The sequence below is a fragment of the Pleurodeles waltl genome, chromosome 9, assembly GCF_031143425.1.
Source record: "Pleurodeles waltl isolate 20211129_DDA chromosome 9, aPleWal1.hap1.20221129, whole genome shotgun sequence".
NCBI classification, from domain to species: Eukaryota; Metazoa; Chordata; class Amphibia; order Caudata; family Salamandridae; genus Pleurodeles; species Pleurodeles waltl.
Window position 1 is genome coordinate 229,620,303 of NC_090448.1, and position 21,467 is coordinate 229,641,769.

At 41.0% G+C, this 21,467-nt stretch overlaps 1 protein-coding gene across 4 annotated transcripts in view; it reads right to left on the reverse strand.

Annotated features, from left to right (window-relative positions):
- The window catches only part of PPM1M (protein phosphatase, Mg2+/Mn2+ dependent 1M), a 271,057-nt gene that overhangs the window by 188,731 nt on the left and 60,859 nt on the right, over positions 1 to 21,467 (reverse strand). The gene's annotated exons all lie outside the window — the stretch shown is intronic.

Below are 21,467 nucleotides of genomic sequence, written 5' to 3' on the forward strand. Positions count from 1 at the left end.
TCCCATTGTGTGTCAGTACATACGTGCCCTGGCTCTTTCGCGGTTTATTTTTCGCACCATCTCTCTTTTTTTCTCTAATGTTCCTTTTTCTCTTTCACACTTCTTTCATTATTTTTTCCTCTATCTTTTGTTCGCTAGCTTCCTTCCCTTTTTTCTTTTGTCTCACATGTTTGCTCTATTTCGTCTCTTAGTTGTGTGTTAATTTTTTCGCTCTTTCTTTCCCTTCTTTTATTTTGTGAACCCTTCTCTTTCTACCTTGTCTGTTGTATTCCTTTCACTTCTCTTTTTCTGGCCCATCCCCTTTCTCTTGTGAGGCCTAGTTATCAATGGAGCAAAAGTTGCAGTGGCACTTGGGCCCAGAGACCTACAGACCTCAATCAACTCTAATTTCTGCTGTATTTTCTTACTGAAATTCCAGCCAACCATTTTCCTTTCTTACTCCAGGACCCATGACACAATTACTACGCCACTTGTCCTCTCTATCTTTACTCCAGACTCCCTCTTTCCTTTCACCCTCCAATCCGTCCCAAATGATGTTTTGAGCATTACACTCTAATAACAAAAATGTATTTCTGATAAAGGTTTATATGATAATTGTATATGTTTTAAGATACAGGAAGAAGAATAGAGGAAGTGCTTTAGTTAAATACTGAGCCATTGGAATTGTATGACAGGAAAAGACGAAATTAGGAGGCAGAGTTGACCAATTTATGTGGCAAGAAAAAGTCCAGTTATGAATTTACAATGCTAATGGCTCTAATTCAAGAAAATGCAAGACCTATTGCATTGCAAATGCTTGTTTTTACATGCCTTAAGATTTTATAGAAAAGATCGAATCCCTCTGCATTTTTCTACTCATTCTGAACTACTGCATTTTCAAACAATTAGCTATCTGCTGTTCGTGTGTTGAATTTTACACTAGAGATTCTACTTTTTCTTTTTCATGTTTACAAACATCCAATCTCGTTCATATGAAGAAGCAACACACCAAAGAATTAAGTGATTTGCAGAAAGGGTAATGATGATGTGACCATGTAATACAAGGAGTAACGTACCTCCTCTTGTAAGGATATTGTGTGGCCACCTCAGAGTTACAAGACCTTATAAAGAAACTCCTTGGTGACATGCAATTATCCTTATAATGTATGGCAGAGGTGCTTTATCCCATTTATATTATTTGGTAATGATAATAAGCAAATAGTGGGCATCAAAAAGCTTAAGCAAACAACACTGCTTTGTAATGAAAGGTGGCTGGCCAAATTAATGTGTGTGGCAATACTGTCATAATGTACAGCAGGAGGTACTTTATCACAGATATAACACCTGGTGACAATAATAAGCAAATAGTGGGTGTCTAAGAGCTTAAGCAGCCAAGACTGCTTTACAAAGAAAGGCGGTAGGACAAATTCACGTGTGGCAAGTTGCAGTGTCTGATTTTTCTGTGTCTTCTGATACATTTAGCAATTATGGTGGTGGGGCACAGGATCAAGGGTAGGGGGGTAGAAGAAGTACAGCTATGGGACAGGACCCATCTGGCCAACCTGCCACCACTGCCAATATGTGCACATGGCTACACAGATAATCGCAAATTTTGAATAAATAAAAAGAAACAAACTGTTCAATTATATCATACTAGCCAGTACAAGCAAGGCAGTGTGACAAATGTGCATGGTACGGTAGGAAACAATCAAGGTTGATCAACTCGCAAAAGACAATGGGCCTCATTATGTTCCTGGGAGTCACCAGACTGCCATGGTCATTGTTCCGGTGGGACCGCCGCCAATTTGGCGGTCCGACTGCAACATTACGACCATGGCGTAAGCGCCACGGTTGGACTGCCGGTACTGGCAAGTTGCCGCCAGTCAGCAGCGTGGCAGTAGCCACTGTTATAATCCGCCAGGGCCCGTACGGGTGCTCTGGGGATTACGGGTCCCCTTTCTGCCAGGCTTTGCATGCCGGTAGCCCCACCATGCAAAGGCTGGCGGAAAGGGGGTGGCGGGGCCCCTGCACTGCCCATCCACTTGGCATTGGCAGTGCATGGGCCCCATAGACAGCCCCATTGCGCTTTTCACTGCCCAAACGGGCACTGGAAAGCACAACAGATGCTGCTGCACCTGCCGCACCACCACATTAGCGCTGGCTCGTAAGCGAGCCGCCATCAATGTTAAGGCCCTGTTCACCAGAGGGCCAGTGGGCAGAAATGCTGTTTTTGCCGGACGGCCCTGCAGTGAACTTTTTATAGTACGGGCGATGTTCAGACCGCAGTGGCTTTCTACCGGCGGTTTGAGCTTGGCAAGCGGCAACTCAGAATGAGGGCCAATATGTTTAAAGGAGGATGGTGGAAGGTCACATCTACAGCAGCGTTATCAAACTAAAATGATGGCATAAAAATAGAACAAGGATGCCAAAACTGGCAGAGTGACTATCTCTTAGAGCCAGCATTGTTACTTCTGTGCTGTGTAACAGTCTACAGCATGTGAAGCTAATAGAGAAGTCATTCTGAGTGATATTGGGGTTACTGCTCACGCTTTAATAATTTTAACTGATGCAGAAGTATTCTGTAGGGCATAACGCTTATAATTACAGCTCTTTTTAGGTTTGGTTTGACCAGTTTAGCTTGCTTCTAGATGTATTGTTTATAATGTATAGAGAGTGGCCTTTTGGGCCCACACTCTTCATTCATTTGCTTTGAGACTGTCATTCATATCATGGATAAGTCCAGAGGAGTATTTCTCTCTCACCATCGTTGACTATGGTGTGCAATATTCTACTCTGCCGTGAATGCTTAGATTTTAATGCATGTGGCGTGCTGTTTTTAGGAGCAGAAGCCACTGGCAGGGTCCACTTTGACCATCTACTGAGAGAAGGAAGAAATTTACCAACATTGATACAGAAATGACTGTGCAGGAGCAGCAAGGTGCAGTGTGACCTCGGTGCAATGGGTTTGCAGAAGCACAGGATTACTTAAAGCAGTGTCAGCAAGTCTCAGACCCTTGGCTGTGATTCCTAGTGAACATAATGAAGCTAAGGCTTGCCCTGAGCTGTTGAGCACAAAGCATGAAATTGTGGCAGGACCACAACCGCTGTGCCTGATTTGTGAAGGCAAAGAGTGGCCTGAGCCGCTGTGCCCAAAATGTGAGAGGCGGCATGGCCTGAGTGCTGCACTTGAAGTGTTCAACTGCAGTGTTGCGTGACCTGCTTTGCCTGTCTAATGCACCACTGACGTAACTAGAATTGATGCACAGACTAAACTGTGGTGTGACTTAAGCCATGATTTCCCATCCACTTGAGAAGGTCTGCCTGACGCCTTAATTGCTGCAAGTACTTAGTCTGTACGTGACTGCGCTGATCTGGACTTGAACAGCCTAGACTGGATAGCACCACACACCACCGACCTGCTGTGAACAAGCATTTTCCTGAGCAGCCATCTACAGACTTGAGCAGCCACAGATGCAATCCTAAAAGCGGCTCAGGGGGACTGCTGACTCATGCTTAGTCCCAGAAGATGAAGAGCGGCCAAGTTGGGGAAAAGCAAACCAGGCACTAAAACACTGGGCCTGATTTATGGACTGAACGGCTGGTTGAGCGAAAACAATGACTAAAGTTAAAGACTGAGTGCTATTGCAAGAGTTTGGGGGTTATTATGCACCTGAGTCTGCTCTGGCTAACCGCTGCTCAAAGAATGAATCCACCTGGCCAGGGGCCATAAGAGGGAGAGGCGCCAATGTACTCTAGCACTAGAACTCTAAGATTACAGTGTGTGCATACCTGTGCATAATGTTTAGTTCTTGTGTGCATTAAAGCACTTTTATTCCTTAACGTCAAGGGCTGGGTTGGACAATCATTTATTATCCTGAAATGTGTCAGCTGAGTGCTGAAATCGAGCACCACTACACTACCTCCTTGAGAAACCTGCGACTGCTTGCAAACTGAAAGGCAAGTGCTGAAGGGTTTGTACGTGGTCTACTTCACAGAGCCATAGTTGGACACTCTTTGAGACACTTGAGACAAACAACCACAGTCCACCATGGTTGAAGCCTAGTAGCCACTGCTTGCCCCATGAATTCCAGAATTAGGTTTGACTGTGGTACACATGGAGTCTCATGCAGCACAGAGGAGGGGCATGTTGCAATATCTACACAAATTATCTGCTAACATACAAAAAGAAAAACTGCATCCTCTTTACATGCTCTAAACATGAGATCATTAGTATACTACTAATGAATATGGTGTGCAATTCCTTCACATAAGTTATGAGCAAGAAATACCTATCATTTAGGATTTGTTTTAATAAAGCCATCAAGTTGGTAAATAAAACATAACTGATGTGGTAGTGATCACACAAGCATACAAGCATTTATAAAATAATGAATGTCTACTTTATGCAAACCAAATTGCTGTCATCGCAGAACAAAGTATTTTTCAAGAAAGGACTACACAGCATTTTCTTCTACTTGGTCAATGTATTCTTTTGCAGCCAATTATATTACTGTATTCTACATTAGAGTGTTTTAAAATAGTACATTTGGTATCCAGTCATGTTAATATAAGCCCTGGCTCATTTATAAAATGTTTTTGAAACTGCATCGCAGTGCCATTGTTATACAAGTATATACAGGTGCCCTCCTACATGTACATTTCTTATAGGATTAGTAATTTCAGCTTAGTTCATGCAGGAACACAGCAGTTTGGATAGAGCCAAGCATAGAGAATTATTGGTCCTATCTATGACTCTTTCAGACCAATGTATAGAGCAATCCAGCATAGTTCACACTTAAAAACACTGTACAACAATGTGTTTACAATTTAAAGACTATTTGATTTTTCAGTATGACCTTTTTGAAAAACACGTCTATTCTTTAATATGCAACTGTTGAGCAAAGCCATACTCTTTAATGAAAATCAACATCCCCTCCTGTTAGTCACTGATAGAGATCTGTTCAAAATGTAGCTCCAGTGTGCAACATAATAAGTTGCAGCTATGGCACAAGGCAACTAAATGAAGATTTAGTCAAGAAATTAACAATATTAAGTATATTTTATTTCCTCTTGTCAATAACAAGGCCACTTTAACGTCCTCCAGTGCTTCTAGGTCATAACAGCGCCTGGGACTTCTGCTGCATTGGACTAGCATCAAATACAAGTTTACCGTGTGTTGCGAGTTTCACTTGGGTGCTTCAGAGACAACCAGCAACTGCACACCTAAAGTATACAAAAACTGATGGATTGAATACTTGAATTCATCTCAGTCACTGCCAAGTACTCCCTGAACGAGTAAACAAGTAGCCCAAGACATGTTTTACCCTTGTTATAGGGTCATCAGCTGGATATAGCTTGTTTCCAGTGACAGAGTGTACATGGGACCCACACCTGTGCATTCCCGCTGCACTTAGGGCAACACACTAAAGAACACAGAAAGTGATAAATAGAATGCTTGAATTAATCTCATCCACTCGTCATTACCCACAGCCACATCCCAATTCATTGTTATATTGCATACCACACCACCTCAGTTTGGACACAGCTATAGGCAAATCAGTCTTGACACTGCTGTAATGGGACAGTCAAGCCCGAACTGCCAAGCCAGGTCCTCCCTGAACCAGGACACAAGTAACCATGGACCAGTTTTGTCCTTGTTTTAGGCTCATCAGCTGATTATAGCTTGGTTCCAGTGACATGGTGTGCACAGGACCCATATCCGTTCACACCCCTTCCACTTAGGGTGACACACTAAAGCAGTGGGTTTTAACCTTTTGACTTCTGAGGACCACTACTTAATCCTTATTGGAACCCGGGACCCCCAGTGAATCATTATTGGAATCTGGGGACCCTAACTGAGCCATTAGTAGAAGCTGGGGACCCTGGTCTAAGCATTTTTAATGATTTGAGCTGCAAAACAATAATACAAAAAAATACAGAAACAAGCATTCCTAAAACAAATACACAAAATGCTGAAATATTTCTGTTAATTCACAAATATATATTTTTTTTAAATCAACATTTTAATTTTATTAGGAAAGTCTGTGTATTTCTAAACGCAATTAAATTCACTCATCATCCTTTTTATAGTCTGATTCACTTGCACTGCTCCCATGAATCGATCAGTGGATACTAAGTTTAGTTTTAGCCTCCATTTTCAAAATCCTTCACACATATAAAACGTTTAACAGTTTTCACCTGTACATTGTGCTTCTTTACACTTTAATAATCTGTTAATATTATGTAATTTTTTAAGAAGTCACAGACCTCTCGAGCAGTCTTCACAGACTATCAGGGGTCCCCAGAACACAGGTTAAAAAACACTACACTAAAGTATAAAAAAAATAGTGATGGATGGAACCCTTGAATTAAACTCAGCTACTCGTAATTACTCAGGCTGCATCCCAATGAATTGTTATTTTGCACAGCATGCTACCTCAGTTTGGACCCAGCTATAGGCAAATCAAGTCTTGACCCTGCTACAATGGAAACAGTGCAGCCCGAAGTGCCAAGTCAGATCCCACATAAACTGGAACACAAGCAATTCAGGACTGGTAAGCTTCCACTAAAAGTCTAAAATTCATGACTGATCTTTTTTGGTTAGAGGAGGAATGAGACCAAGATGCAGCTGTCATAATTTCCCAACAAGCAAAAGTTGCATCTAGCAGACTCTCGTCTCCCTAGGATTAATGACTGGCCTCTGATGAACCCATCAGCCACTCCAAGCACCTTTTATTCTGAAGGATCAAGTTTGTTTTGCTCGACGCTGCTAATTCAGCAGACAGCAGCTATCAGCTAATCTAGCACTCTGTTCAAACATTTTAAACGTCTATTCCTACCAGTTTCCAAGCAGGGTTTAAGGTCGGTCCTCAGCAGACACTGGGCTGTGCCAACATGTTGGGATCTATGTTCAGGGCCACTTGGAGATTTCTGTATGGCAGTCTCATAATCGGGTCATACCTTAATAATCTTGCTTCTGTGATGTCCAAGAATACCCCAGACATATGCATGCATCTCGATTACGAAATTCCATCTCAGTCTGAGGAAGCCCTACCCGGTAGCCAGGTCAACTGAGAGCTCCCAAATAAAAGGGGCCATTTTCAAACTCTCTTAGCGAAGTCCCCATCTAAATTGAAATGGGGCAGTAACTGCTCCATTAACATGTTATACTCAAGTTATTTCCCATACCATGAACTATTTTTTCAAAATCATTTATATTTCACCCTAACTCTTTACAATCATGATCATAATACTTATATTCACCGTATTTCTGGTAAACAAAACTATCTTCATTTATGTACACTCAATACACTCACACAAATTTCCTTCTAGACTTTCAAAAACATTGCAAATGAAAGACTAACAAGTAGTTTTATGTTTAATCCGAGTAGCTATGCTTGACCTGCCTCTAAAACTTTTTGTGTCCACACACAGAAACACACGCATCTTAATTGCACTTTATTTTTAATTTTGTAATTGTTTTTAATTCCTCAGTCACTGGGCATTTTTAATTGGACAAGAGGCCTCCTGGGTATGGGGCAATATTAGGTCAGCTGTATAGATTTGGGGGATACGATTTGTGCGGCGTATTTTTTAATATAGCCTATGCAATAGTATCTGTGCACGCTTTTGGGCATTTAGGAAATCTGATCTCCTCGGCTGTGTCCAGAGCCTGCCCATTAGCACAAGAGCTCTGCGCCATATTGGTTTGTGTTCTAGATTCCCTACCTCAAGCCCGGCCGCTTACTTAACGAGGACGGTGCGCAGATGTGCAGCTGGCACGTGTGCTGATGGCGCGCCAAAGCCAAGCCCATCTATGCCTATCTGTGGCCGGCTGGGGCCATGGTCCCCAACCCCCTTGTCCTTTTTATCCGGAGGGTCCGCATCATACCTTAGCTACCTTAAAAAGTTAAAAATTTTCATTTGACAAAGTATGCTTAACAAATGTCAGGGATGTCGGTATACCTTAAACCCTGATCACTCCAGCAGGGGTATTTTTGCCATTGATAGCCCCCAGTCACACACCCGCCGGTTTATCAGGAGCAATAGGAGCCCTTCTAACAGCTCTTAGTCCATGTTCCTCATCAACTGCAGATCTCTTCCTAAACACAGCTTGAAGCTTTTTTCTCTCTTAGAAGATTTGCAACCTGCAGCTATGTTACTTACAGAAACCTGGATGAATGAGGACAGTGGGCCTGCCATTGTATTTGCGCTTCCCCCTATTTATGTGATAATAAGGCACGACAGAGTGGGTAACAAAAGGGGAGGGATCGCTATTGTGTTAAAGGACAATTTGGAATGTAGAACAATCCCGGTATTGATCCTTGGTTGTGAGAAATTAGTGTTCTCTATTAAGCTTTCTCACGCCTTCACTTTTTCAGGGCTTCTACTATATACACCTCCTGGGCCTACCTCCTATTTTGCCCTGACCATTCCAAAAATCTTAGCTTCCCAGAGCCTGGAATTTGCAAATTTCATTCTACTGGGCGATCTAAATATCCATGTTGATGACCCTTCTAGCACATTGGCATGTAATTTGAGAGACTGATCTTATAGCAGTACGTTAGTACAGGTGGTCACTTCTCCCCACTCATAACAAGGGACATGTTTTGGATCCTTTTTTACTAATTAGTCAAAACTGTTTGTTCACGATCCACTGTCCCTTCTTTGGACAGACCATTTCCTAATTAGGTTTGATATACCAAAGGCGAATGTTATGAGCCCTACGGTCCATCCTTCGCTTCTGATTAGGCCATGGTCAAAACTTGAACTTTCACAATGGATAGAAATTCTACATGCATCAGGTTGTACTCAGTCGTGTGATATTTATTGAGATTTTCAGGCATTTGAGGACTGGACTGAGGCATCACTGGACAAACTGGTCCCAGGGAAAGAACGGAAATCCACCCGCCCTAGAATGTCTGAGTCATGGTTCACTTCTGAGTTAAAGGAACTAAAAAAACAATGTAAAAGGAAAGATGGAGTTGGAGAGTGCAGTATGACGAGGAGAAAAAGATGGTTTACAAAAGAGCTCTGAAAACATATCAGTACGCAATTAGGAAAGCTAGGACCGCAGTGTTGGCTAACAGGATTGCTCAGTCCTCTAATGTTTCAAAATAAATCTTTTCTATTGTAAATGACTTTCTGAAACCTAAAGTGGCAGGAACTGGTCCTCTTCCTTCGAAGGAAAGTTGTGCGGAATTTGCTCAGTTATTTGTTAATAAAGTCAACTCTATCTATGATTCTTTTAAAGGAAACCGGATTACTTCTGAGGAGATAGATGTGGGTTGTTCATGTAATCAAATCTCCCCTATCTTTTCAGATTTTCCTTCTCCTCTATCTTTTCAGATTCTCCTCAGTTGAGTTGTAAGGATGCAAGGGAACTGGCAAGTGCTATCAAATCTGGATCAAAGGCTGACCCAGCGCCTGTTGACATATTGTTAAAAGAAGCAGATATTATTGTGTCAACGTTGACCACCTTGTATAACCTATCCTGAGAAAAGGGTCCAGTACCAGACCTATAGAAGCGCGCAATTGTGTGTCCTTTGTTGGAAAAACATTCATTAGACTCAGAGAAAGCAGAGAATTATAGACCTATTTCTTTACAGCCGGATGTCAGTAAGATCATTGAGAAACTGGTTAATAAGTATCTTACCAACTTCTTGGAAACTCATAACCTTTTACATAAGACACAAACAGGCTTCTGGCCTGGTTACTGTACAGAGCCCACTCTTTTGCTTGCCACTGAAGAGATTAGGAAGATTTTACATCATGGTCGTTCAGCTGTGCTCATTCTCCTCGACCTGAGCGCAGCCTTTAATACGGTGTCCTACTCTACCCTCCGGCACATGCTAGAAGCTCTTGGGGTCAGGGGTACAGGCCTAAACTGGCTGTCATCTTTTTTGGACAACAGAAGTTTTCAGGTGTATTGAAAATAATTGTGTTTGACCACTGACTTTGTGTTTCACCACTGTGCATATTAGTTGTTCAATGTTCACCAGTATCACATTACATTTTGTATTTGGTTTAGCTGCCTATTGGCTTTAACATGGCGTTAACATTGCAGTTGAGACATTGCAGATGAGCTGTGTTTTTCCACATGGTAAACCAAGCTGTGTTTTTCGTAGATTCTCTCACCGAACCCTAATCATGATAAGGAAGCGCATATTTTGTGTTTTTCGCTAGTCAGCCTTGGGAAGAACAGGCCTTGAAGACTTGGTCAACATTTGACGCTTGTTTCTTCCAACTCTGACCTACTGTAGCCAGCATGTTTGAACTATTAGGGGGAAGGGATAAAAGGTGTCCCTGGGCAGCAGCGAGGGGATTTTTCCGAGCCTTCAGTCAGGGGCAGATGTCAGCTGCCTGACCTGTCCGGTAAGGGTAGGAAAATCTCTTTCTCGCAGATGAACGTAAGTCATCAACTTGCAGGCATGAGAAAGATGACGAGCAGTGATAGGCCCTACTGTGATGAATTTTGACTTTTAGTCTTTGCTTTGAAGTTATGCTATAATATATTCACGTATATTTGCGGTGTACATTGCAATTGAGAATCACTTTGATATATTTTCCTTTCATTGCTGTGACTACTTTTAAACGTGTGCCTCCAACCTACTAATCTCCTCTCTCCGGAACCTCGTGGTGAAGTAATAATAAATGTCTTCTTTAAACTAAGAAGTGCATTCCAGAGATTGTTTTCAGCTCGGTCATTAGTGAAAGCAAAACATTTTGTCAAGTCGGCAGTTTGGGAGTGGAATTGGAGATTGGAAGTGCACAATTTAAAAGTGTAATTGTTTTTTGTTTTGTTTACAGAGTTAAAGGAAGCATGGCAGACCATGTTTGAAAATGCATGTGAAATTGAACTACCTTATGGTGCTGTTAGAAACATGTATTCTTGTTTATCAGGACTTTCTAAGTCTTGGGATGAGTGCTTGGATAAAACAAAAGTGTTTTCATATTTAGAAAATGTGCTTTTTGAAAGAAATGATGTCCCTTTTGTTCTTGACAGAAGGGTTTGGATACTTTTGTCTGCTTACAGAAAAATGCATGAGAGATGTAGGCAGTTAGAACATGAAAATAAGAATTTATGTGACCAAATTAGCCAGAACAATTGCAGATAAAACTGAAATCTACAAAATTGTTACAGGAGAATCTGGTTTTTCATATTCCAGTAACGAGGAGGTTAAAAAAGGTGGGGGCCAGTGTGAGCCTCATGAGCAGAGCGTAGATCTCTGTGCGCAGAGCAGCCCACAGTTTTTGGCAGGAGTTGAAGTGCATTCTTTAAAAGATTACACTGAGCAAGAACTTGACAATGTTGTGGTATAGGCTTTGGATGAGTTCAGCCTGATTGGAATGCTCACTAGATTTCCTTGGGCTGAGGTCATCCATGACATAACAGTAGAATGTGGAATGCTGCCATGGAGATGAAGATCAGAGTAAAGGGAGCTGTTGGACGTGCTGGATGGTGGATGAGATGTTCAAATAAAAGGACCTACTTCATATTCCTTGGAGTCTGAAATTGAGCTTATTTATTACACTGGCGAGGAGGATCTATTTGAACATCTCAACACAGAAGGTCATCTCATCAAAGAAAACTCCTGTTTGGAAAATTCTGGCTGTGATATATTTCGACGTGTGAAGATCTTAAAATTTCATAATTTCCATCTCAAGCGACGGCTTTCTGGTGGCTATGAACACTTTTATGCTCTGTCAGGACTTTAAGGTATTGTTTTAAACGCTTTATTCACCGATTGTTTACTCTTGCTTCAACGTTTTTTCTCTCTCGTGGTAAACGTTGGCACGTGCTCACTTCAAAAGTACATACAGTGCGAGTCCACAACCAAAGCTCGAGTGCGTTTCTCGCGCTGCCGGCGCAAGTCCACAACCAAAGCTCGAGCGTATTTCTCGCGCTGCCAGAGCGAGTGTTATGTGTGGAGCTCACATGCTCTTCATTATGAGCGTGTGTATTTTAACTCCTCGCGCTCCCAACGCATTGTACCTTGTCGGACTTAACACGCTTTTCATTACGAGCGTGTTTTTAAACAAACAAACATTACGAGCGTGTCTTTAAACAAACAAACAGCTGAATTGTAATACTGGATGTTAAAGTCAAATACTTAATCAACTAGAGATTTAAGGTGCTACAAATATTTACAAAGTTTAAACTATGCAGAGCATTCCACCACCACCTTTTTTCTTAACTTCTCCCGGTGAACCACCTATAAAGTGGTCCAAGTGGAAAAAAACATTTTTGCACTATTCTAGAGTCTGTGGAACAAATTTATCGAGTGAGAGGAAAACAGCACTTTTAATGCATTGCTTGGGGTGTGAAGGCCAAGAGATATTTGAGAATCTGCCAGATCCTAGCAAAGATGTCACAGATCTCAATGAGTTTGAAATGTGTTTAAGAAAACTTGATCTACATTTTCTACCTAAAATAAGTACCATTTTAGAGCGTTTTCATTTTGGCATGAGGGAGCAAAGACCTGGTGAAAATATTGAAGAATATGTCACTGCACTCAGAAAGCTTGCATCAACATGTAAATTTGGGAGCACGATAGAAGAAAGGATCCGTGATCAGTTCATGTTGAAATGTTCAAGCGATAAAATCAGGCAAGAATTATGGACCAAAGATGATCCAACATTAGAGGAGGGGATTATTCTAGCTAAAAGTGTGGAGCATACTATGGCGTGTGTTGATGAACTTGAGAAAGGAAAAAAAGTGGAAAAAGCTGATGTGAACAAAATCTCTACAAAACAAGAAACAAATGCCACTAAAAATTACAGCCTAGAATATGAGGAAGGTAAAGGAGATCTTACTATGGTCACACGATACAAAGACACTAAATGTTTCCGTTGTGGGAACACTGGACATTTTGCATCTTATAAAAAGTGCCCTGCAGTGAACTCAGTTTGCAGATTATGCAACAAAAAAGGAAATTTCGTCAAATGTTGCAGATCTCTTAAGAGTCAGGCATCGGTGAAGGTAGTTGAAGACTGTATATTGACGGTCTCTGTGGGTATCGAAAAGAAAAAACATCCTAAGGACATTGTGACCATTCTTGATGTGACAAGTGAAATGTTATTTGATTCAGGGGCCTGGCTAACTCTTATATCAAACAAGGTTTTTGATGAACAACTTAGTCACAAAGTTGTGTTAAAAGATACGGATATTATTCCAGGTGGCTATGGTGGTCAGACTATTGATCTCAGAGGTTATTTTGAGACTGAGATCACCTTCAAGACGAACACCATCTATGGAAAAGTCTATGTACCTGTGAAGGGCGATAGTGTTCTGAGCTGGCCTCATCAGAGAGAGCTGAGAGTCAATACTGGATCCAAGCTCACCTTCGCCTGTCATAATTAAAGAAGATTTTGTTGATTATCAACATCGTATTGATGAGTTGCAGGTACAGAAGAATTTGCGTTTACCACAGTTGATTGAAGAGTTCAAGGAAGTTTTTAGCGGGAAGTTAGGATGTCTTAAGAAGTATTCTCATCAAATAAAATTAAAAAAAGGCTCCATTCCTGTAGCTTCGAAAGTTCGTCCTATTCCTATCTCTTTGATAGAAGATGTAGAGAAAGAGATTAAAAGACTTTGTGATGAAGGCATCATTGAGCCGGTCGAGTCAGCTGAATGGATTTCTCCGATCGTCGTAGCAAGGAAGCCGACAGGAGAGTTAAGACTATGCATAGATTTGAGGAACCTCAATAAATGTGTGGTCAGCGATCAATTTCCCTTACCTAACATCACAGAGATGGTCACGATGCTGTCAGGTTCAAAATATTTTAGTAAAATCGACTTAACCTCTGCTAACCATCAGATCAAATTGCATCCAGATTCGCGAAATTATACCACCTTCATCACTCCGTTTGGAGCATTCAGGTTCATAAGAATGCCTTTTGGGTTAGTCTCAGCGGCTGCTGTGTTTCAACGTCTCATGTATAACTTGTTTGGTTCGGAAGCTGGTGTTAAGTGTTGTCAAGACGACATTTTGATACATGGAAGGAGTGAAGATGAACATAACTTGAGAGTTAAGAGAGTTTTAAGTATACTCCGAGAGCATGGTCTGACTATAAAGCCTAAAAAATGTTTGTTTGGGAAAACAGAAGTGGAATATCTGGGACATAAAACCACTGCAGATGGATTATGTCCCAAAGCAGAATTGGTGAAGAGTATAATGAACTTGCGTGCTCCGGAAAAAAAAGAAGAATTGTTATCGTTTTTTGGAATGCTAGAATTTCATGCTAAATTTCTTCCTAACTTAGCATCCAAGACACTCTGCATGCGAAAATTAGTTAAGAAAAATTCTGAGTTTGTGTGGGACAGTGAATGTCAGAGAGAGTTTGATGAGATCAAAGCAGAGTTGTCTTCAATTGGGTCATTGAAATCTTTTAATCCCAACAAGAAATGTATAATTATGACTGATGCTTGTGAGACTGGATTGGGAGCGGTGTTATTACAGGATGTGGATGATGGAATTCTTAAGCCCATAGTCTTCTGTTCAAGGACTTTAAGAGGAGCAGAGATCAACTACTCCACTATAGAGAAAGAGGCGTTATGTGTGTTTTGGGCGATTAATAAATTAAGAAATTTTGTGTGGGGTAAAGAATTTGAAATATTTACCGACCACAAACCTCTCGTTGAGGTGTTTATGAAAAAGGGCCTAGATTTGATCTCCAGTAGAATCAGCAAATGTGTGGTCAGTCTTCAGGATTATGATTATACAGTGCACTATGTTCCGGGGTCATATAATAAAGTTGCAGACTGCCTTTCCAGATTGACTTCGGAAGTTGAAGAGCTTCCTGAGAAAGGGATACAACGTAATATCTCGGTGTGCATGGTTACCGGAAGTGTGATAAAACAAGATGAGTGGGTAAGAGTTGTGGGTGAGGATAAGATTTTACAACGTGTGTGTGAACAGATCAAATGTGGTTGGAGGTTTGAGGTTAAACAGGACAAAGAGCTGGTGAGTTTCTGGAGGGTGAAAGATGAATGGTCAATGGAAGATGGTATCCTCTTACGTGGTCTGAGGTTAGTTGTCCCTACAGAATTGAGGAACAAAATTATTGAGCTGGGACATGAGGGACACCAAGGTATGAGCAGGACGAAGGCAAGGATTCTGTTAGATTATTGGTGGCCGGGAATGGATTTGATGGTTGAAAGATTTGTGAGGGACTGCGCAGACTGTTGTTATAGAGACAAGATTTACAAGACTAGGGTTCCTCCTATGTGCATAAGGGATAGGCCGCGAAAACCTTGGGAAGTAGTGTCAGTAGATATTATTGGACCCATAGGTGGGAGAAGTGCTTCGAATTATTTGATAATTTTGATTGATCAATTCTCAAGGTGGGCTGAGGTTGGTATATATGGTTCCACTGAGTCTAGAAGGATTATTGACTTTTTTAAGGATGTTTTTGGTTGTGAAGGTATCCCTGAAGCTATAGTGACTGACAATGGACCACAGTTTGTATCAAAAGAAATGGAAGAGTTTTTACAAAAATATGGGATTCAGCACAGAAAGTGTTCTTTGTATCATCCAGAAGGTAATGGTACTGTAGAGAGATTCAACAGGTGTGTGAAGGAGTGTATTCAGTTGGAGGTTGCGTCGAACAGAAACTGGAAAGAAGGTTTGAAAAAGTTTCTTTATACATACAGAGTCACACCTCATTCCACTATGGGGAAGGTTCCTTTTGACCTTTTCAGAGGTCGGAAAGCTAATACCTCTCTCTCGCCTGCCTGGGTGTATTGGAGTAAGGATGCTCTGGAATGTAAGAGTCTCATGAGTGAAGAAGATGATTTTGAGAAAGTCTGTGTGCAAAAGAGGAAAGAATACTTTGATGATAAGAGAGGTGCACATCTTTTTGATGTAGAGGTTGGAGATCGTGTTATGGTGAGGAAACCAACTTTGTGCAAAAGTGAAAGTAAATTTTTAGGACCATTTGAAGTTAGCAAACTGTTTAGAAATGCTGTCAAGATTAGGGATGGCAGAATATGGAAACTTAATAGAGTAGTTAAAGTTAAAGGGAAGTGATAATTGTTTTTTTTTTTTTTTTTTTGTCTTTGTTCAATGTTAAGAGGGAAGATGTGTGGTATAGGCTTTGGATGAGTTCAGCCTGATTGGAATGCTCACTAGCTTTCCTTGGGCTGAGGTCATCCATGACATAACAGTATAATGTGGAATGCTGCCATGGAGATGAAGATCAGAGTAAAGGGAGCTGTTGGACTTGCTGGATGGTGGATGAGATGTTCAAATAAAAGGACCTACTTCATATTCCTTGGAGTCTGAAATTGAGCTTATTTATTACAAATGTTATATTCAGACCACTTTTGCAAAGTACGATGTGTAAAATTAATTCAGACAAGGCAGAGGTACTGTCGCAAAATGTGCAGTTTCTGGGAATTCAATGGAATCCAGAAAATAAACAGATGTTGTCGCAGGTAAAACAAAAGATTTTAGAGTTTCTTACTATTTGCACTAAGAGACACCGAGTTACAGGAGATTGTTTGATTTTTGGAAACAGTATAGCCCTCATCTGAGTAAAATCTTAACACTTTGGTACAAAGTAACTAGGAAAAAACATGAGTTTGAATGGAGTGAGAAGCAGCCGCGTGCTTTTGATTTGGCAACTGAAATAATTCAACAGACTTTAGATATGTGCGCAGTGCAAGAGGGAAACACTGATGTAAACGTGAGTACGTGGCAGAAACAGGGGAGGACAAGGGTGCCCCTGGGGCTTTGGATTAGAAAATTATCTGACTCTGAGGAGCGCTGTACTCCTGTTGAAAAACAGCTTTTGACTTGTTATTGGGCTCTAGTGAATACTGAGCAAATGACATTAAAAGATAATGTAATTCTGAAACCTGAAATATCAATCATGCAGTGGGTGATGAGTTCACCCAAATCTCACAGTATAGGACAGGCACAAGAGGCTAGTATCATACTTTGGATCTGGTACATACAAAACAGGGCTCAAGTAGGACCTACAGGCACTGCAGCCCTACATGAACAAGTGTCACAAGTCCCTTTACAGGATGAGGAGAGAGTTCAGAAGGTACCACAGGCAAAAGAGTCACTAGTGAAATTGAGTGTACCATTTGAATTCTTGTCCCCTGAGGATAGAAAGCGTGTTTGTTTGACTAATGATTCATTGAAATGCATGGATTCTGAAAGGCAATGGAAAGCAGTGTTATACAATCCAGTTACTGAAAAGTTGTTGTCTACCACAGGAGAAGGAAAAAGTAACCAATATGCAGAGTTGTACAATGTGTGTCAGACTTCAAAGCAAGAGCTGCTTGAGACGTGTCATTTTTACACTGATTCTTGGTTCACTGCCAATGGATTAGCCGTTTGGTTTTCCACATGGCTTGTACATAACTGGTTCATTTATTCAAAGGAGGTGAGGAGCAAAGAGTTGTGGCAGGAAGTTTGGGAAATGTTAAAACAGAGCATAGTCATAGATACTAATTGTCCCACTGACTCATTAGAACGCTGGTTCAATTCCCTTGCAGATGTTAAAGAGAAAAGTTCAAAGGCAGAAGTGTCAACCCAGAATTCTGACTTGGTGGGGATGGCTAAGTAGGTGCACCAGAAATGTGGACATCTGGAAGAAAAAGCCATTTACAGGTGGGCAGAGATTAGAGAGATGCACATTACCTTAGATTTGATAAAAACTGTGATTTTGCAATGTCCTATTTGTCAGCACACACAACAGAGATCTGTCCCACAAACAGTCAAAGATCAGTTGGGGAGAGGAAAGTTACCAGGACAGATATTGCACGTTGATCAGGTTTTAGGGGGAGTGATTGCTGCAGATTACCAAGGAGAAATCAAAGTTATTCTGATAACTAGAAGAGAATCTGATTTATTCATACTGATTAGAAACAGAATTGCCCAACTTGTCATAAGTGCAGTGAATGTAGGTTTGGTAAGGAAGGAGTCTGCCCCAGCCCTTCTGACAGTGCAAGGAAAGGGAAGGTGTGGTGCAGCAGATAAAAACCTCAGTGCTAAGGTGTGGGTTGAATCCTCAAATGACCCTCCAGAACCTGCAGAAATCATAATAAAGGGCCTCAATAACGTCCTGCTGATTTTAAACAAGGAAAAGAGAAAGGAGGGCACATTTCAGATGACAAATGTTATTTGCAAGAAAAGTCATAATTTTTTCTTTTGCAGATCCTGCTACGACTCGTCACTGACCATGTGTGCGCTGTGTGGTCTCCCTTCGGGTGTTTGCGTGTGGGGTCGGGGGGAGGGACCGCACCCCCAACCTGAACCTGATTGATTAAAGTACAAAACCTATGGATCCATTTTGCGCAACTGGCGCCTTACGTTCAAGTTCTACATGGCATCAATACAGAGTACCATTGCAACTTGTTTGATTACATTCTTCCACTGGAACTAAGCAACATTGGCAGTTAACTGTCTGTTTTTCGTGTGGAAACCTGACTTTCACATACATTCCAGCAAACCTGGTGTAGAACTCATGCTACATCAACTTGCTATTTTAGAGACACTATTCAATCAGTTATTATCCCAATCAGAGTATATAAGCTTCAGTCTTTTCATTGTAGGTGTAGCTGATTTGAAAGGCTATGAGATCAATACATTAATCCACTTCCATTGCTTTACAGTGATTGCTTTTATCATTCAAACCTGATTTACTTATAATTATTTTTTTTTCTTCTTTGAAATAAGAGAAAAGTAAACAAAAGTCATTGGTCAGAGAGTGGAGATGTAGTGAAAATAATTATGTTTGACCACTGACTTTGTTTTTCACCACTGTGCACATTAGTTGTTCAATGTTCACCAGTAGCACGTTACATTTTGTATTCGGTTTAGCTGCCTATTGGCTTTAACATTGCAAATGAGCTGTGTTTTTCCACATGGTAAACCAAGCTGTGTTTTTTGTAGATTCTCTCACTGAACACTAATCATGATAAGGAAGCGCATATTTTGTGTTTTTCTCTACTCATCCTTGGGAAGAACAGGCCTTGAAGACTTGGCCAACCTTCGACGCTTGTTTCTTCCAACTCTGACCTACAGTAGCCGGCATGTTTTGACTATTAGGAGGAAGGGATAAAAGGTGTCCCTGGGCAGCAGCAAGGGGAACTTTCTAAGACTTCAGTCAGGAGCGGACGTCAGCTGCCTGACCTGTCCCGTATGGGTGGAAAATCTCTTTCTCGCAGTTGAATCTAAGTCATCAACTTGCAGACATGAGAAAGATGACGAGCAGTGATAGGCCCTGCGGTGATTAATTTTGACTTTTATTCTTTGCTTTGAAGTTATGCTATAATATAATCACATATATTTGCTGTGTACATTGCAATTGAGAATCACTTTGATATATTTTCCTTTCATTGCTGTGACTACTTTTAAACGTGTGCCTCCAACCTACTAATCTCCTCTCTCAGGAACCTCGTGGTGAAGTAATAATAAATGTCTTCTTTAAACTAAGAAGTGCTTTCAGCTCGGTCATTAGTGAAAGCAAAACAACAGGTTAGAGAAGGTCCATGTTTTTCTGAGAGTCATAAAAATAAATGTGGTGTCTCTCAAGGCTCATCCTTAAGTCCCACAGTTTTCAATATCTATGTTCGGTCCTTAGCAGACATTATTTGTTCTGCTGGTTTTTCAATGGTGTTCTAAGCAGATGATACTCAAATTATTATCTCTCTGACCCATAATTACAGGCCCACTTCTGTAAAGTTGTCAACATGCCTGGGTCAAGTACAAAGAAGGATGACCAACAGCTGTCTTAAATTAAATAGTGAGAACACCAAGGTGACTGGAAACAATCCCTCCCTATGGGACTTCTTAACTGGCCTGGGTGCCTAAGAGAACGCTCCTCTCCCAAAAATGAGATCAAGAGCTTAGGCGTCCTCTTAGACAAAGATTACATGATAGCAACTCAGGTCAGGAAGTTTGCTGGGTCTTTTTTGTCCATTCTAAAAGCCCTTAGGAAGATGCTCAGATGGCTCCTCGTGGAAACACAGAGAACAGTAATTCAATGCCTCATTTTGTACCAGCTGGATTATGGAAACTCGCTCTTTCTGGGTAGACTAGAGTAGGTAATCAGGAGGCTGCAGATAATCCAAAATGTGGCTGCTAGAGTGTTGTTACACATCCCCAGATCTCAGTCGGCGCATCCGGCTCTGATTCGTCTACACTGCTTGCTAGTAAAAAAAAGAATTTATTATGATGCATTGTTCACAAACTGAAATATGCCCAGAGTTTGCATATTTAAAGTCACCTTGTTTCTCCCTATTGTTCAACCCAAGACCTAAGATCCAACAATCAGTCTCTCCTGGCCGTCCCTAGGATCTTTAGATCCAGGAGTGGTAGGAAATCTTTTCCATTCCTGGCAGCTAAGATTTAGAATTCTATCCGTGTTCAATTGAGAATCACTAACCATCTGCTCAGCTTTAGAAAGCAGTTACGGACCTAACTGTTCTCAAAAGAAGTTGCTTGTCTTGCGCTCTCTATCTCATAGCACCTGTTAGCGCGGGGAAGCCCTTCTGGGTAGCTGTGTGCTCTACAAATCTTTTTAACATTAACATTAACCAACAGACCAAAATAATTCGGTATTCCTAAGGACATTGCAATTACTGGAATAAAAGTGATAGATTTTCATAAACAATTCTCACGCCATGTCACATCGGACAAGTATGTCTGTAAACCTTTTTTTATTTATCATACTACTGTGATTCATAAACAGAGCCACTGGAATTATATGATTTTGGGGATGTGGTGGTTTCCACATAATTATGCCAAATTTGCCACATAATCCATCGTCTGCTATATAATCTGCAGATTTTAACAACAAAAGTGTGTTTCTGTGTTAAATGGATCAGAAGTTACAAAAAATTCAGTGATGTGTTGCCATGCAGTGAAAGACCCTCTGCAAAGGGTATTAACCTCTTACCAATAAGGGAAAACCTTTGCCCAGACAGTATTAACTTGTGCAAAAATGACGAAATAATGAAGCAATGCTATCTCAAAATGTGGACAATACGTGGCATAATTTGCTGTTTCTTGCCACATAATATAGTTAATCCTACTGCATAAATAGGTCCTTCCCTGCTGTACAATTCCAGCGGCCTTGTCCACAAATCACTCAATAAACTCAAACACCTTACTGAACATCGTATATCTTTTAACTATACTTCAAATATGGACAGTAAGGCAAATCTGTCAATGTTGGCTGGCTCTGTGGCATGCAACAGTATGAAACCATCAGTATTATTTTGCTGTACCCTTTGGTTAGTACTATCATGCAAAATACTAAGTTTCTCAAGACACACAGCCTATTTAGTATTTAAGTAATGGTAGTATATTTATCTGCAATAATATGGATACACACCCTGTTTTCACCTTCATCATATCTGAGGGTGGGTGTTTAGTAGACTTCATATTTCTCTGAAACCTTTGCTTCGGGCAGCTAAACATCTTGAATGCAACTCCTTTGACAAAATCAGCCTAATGTAAATTTCTTTC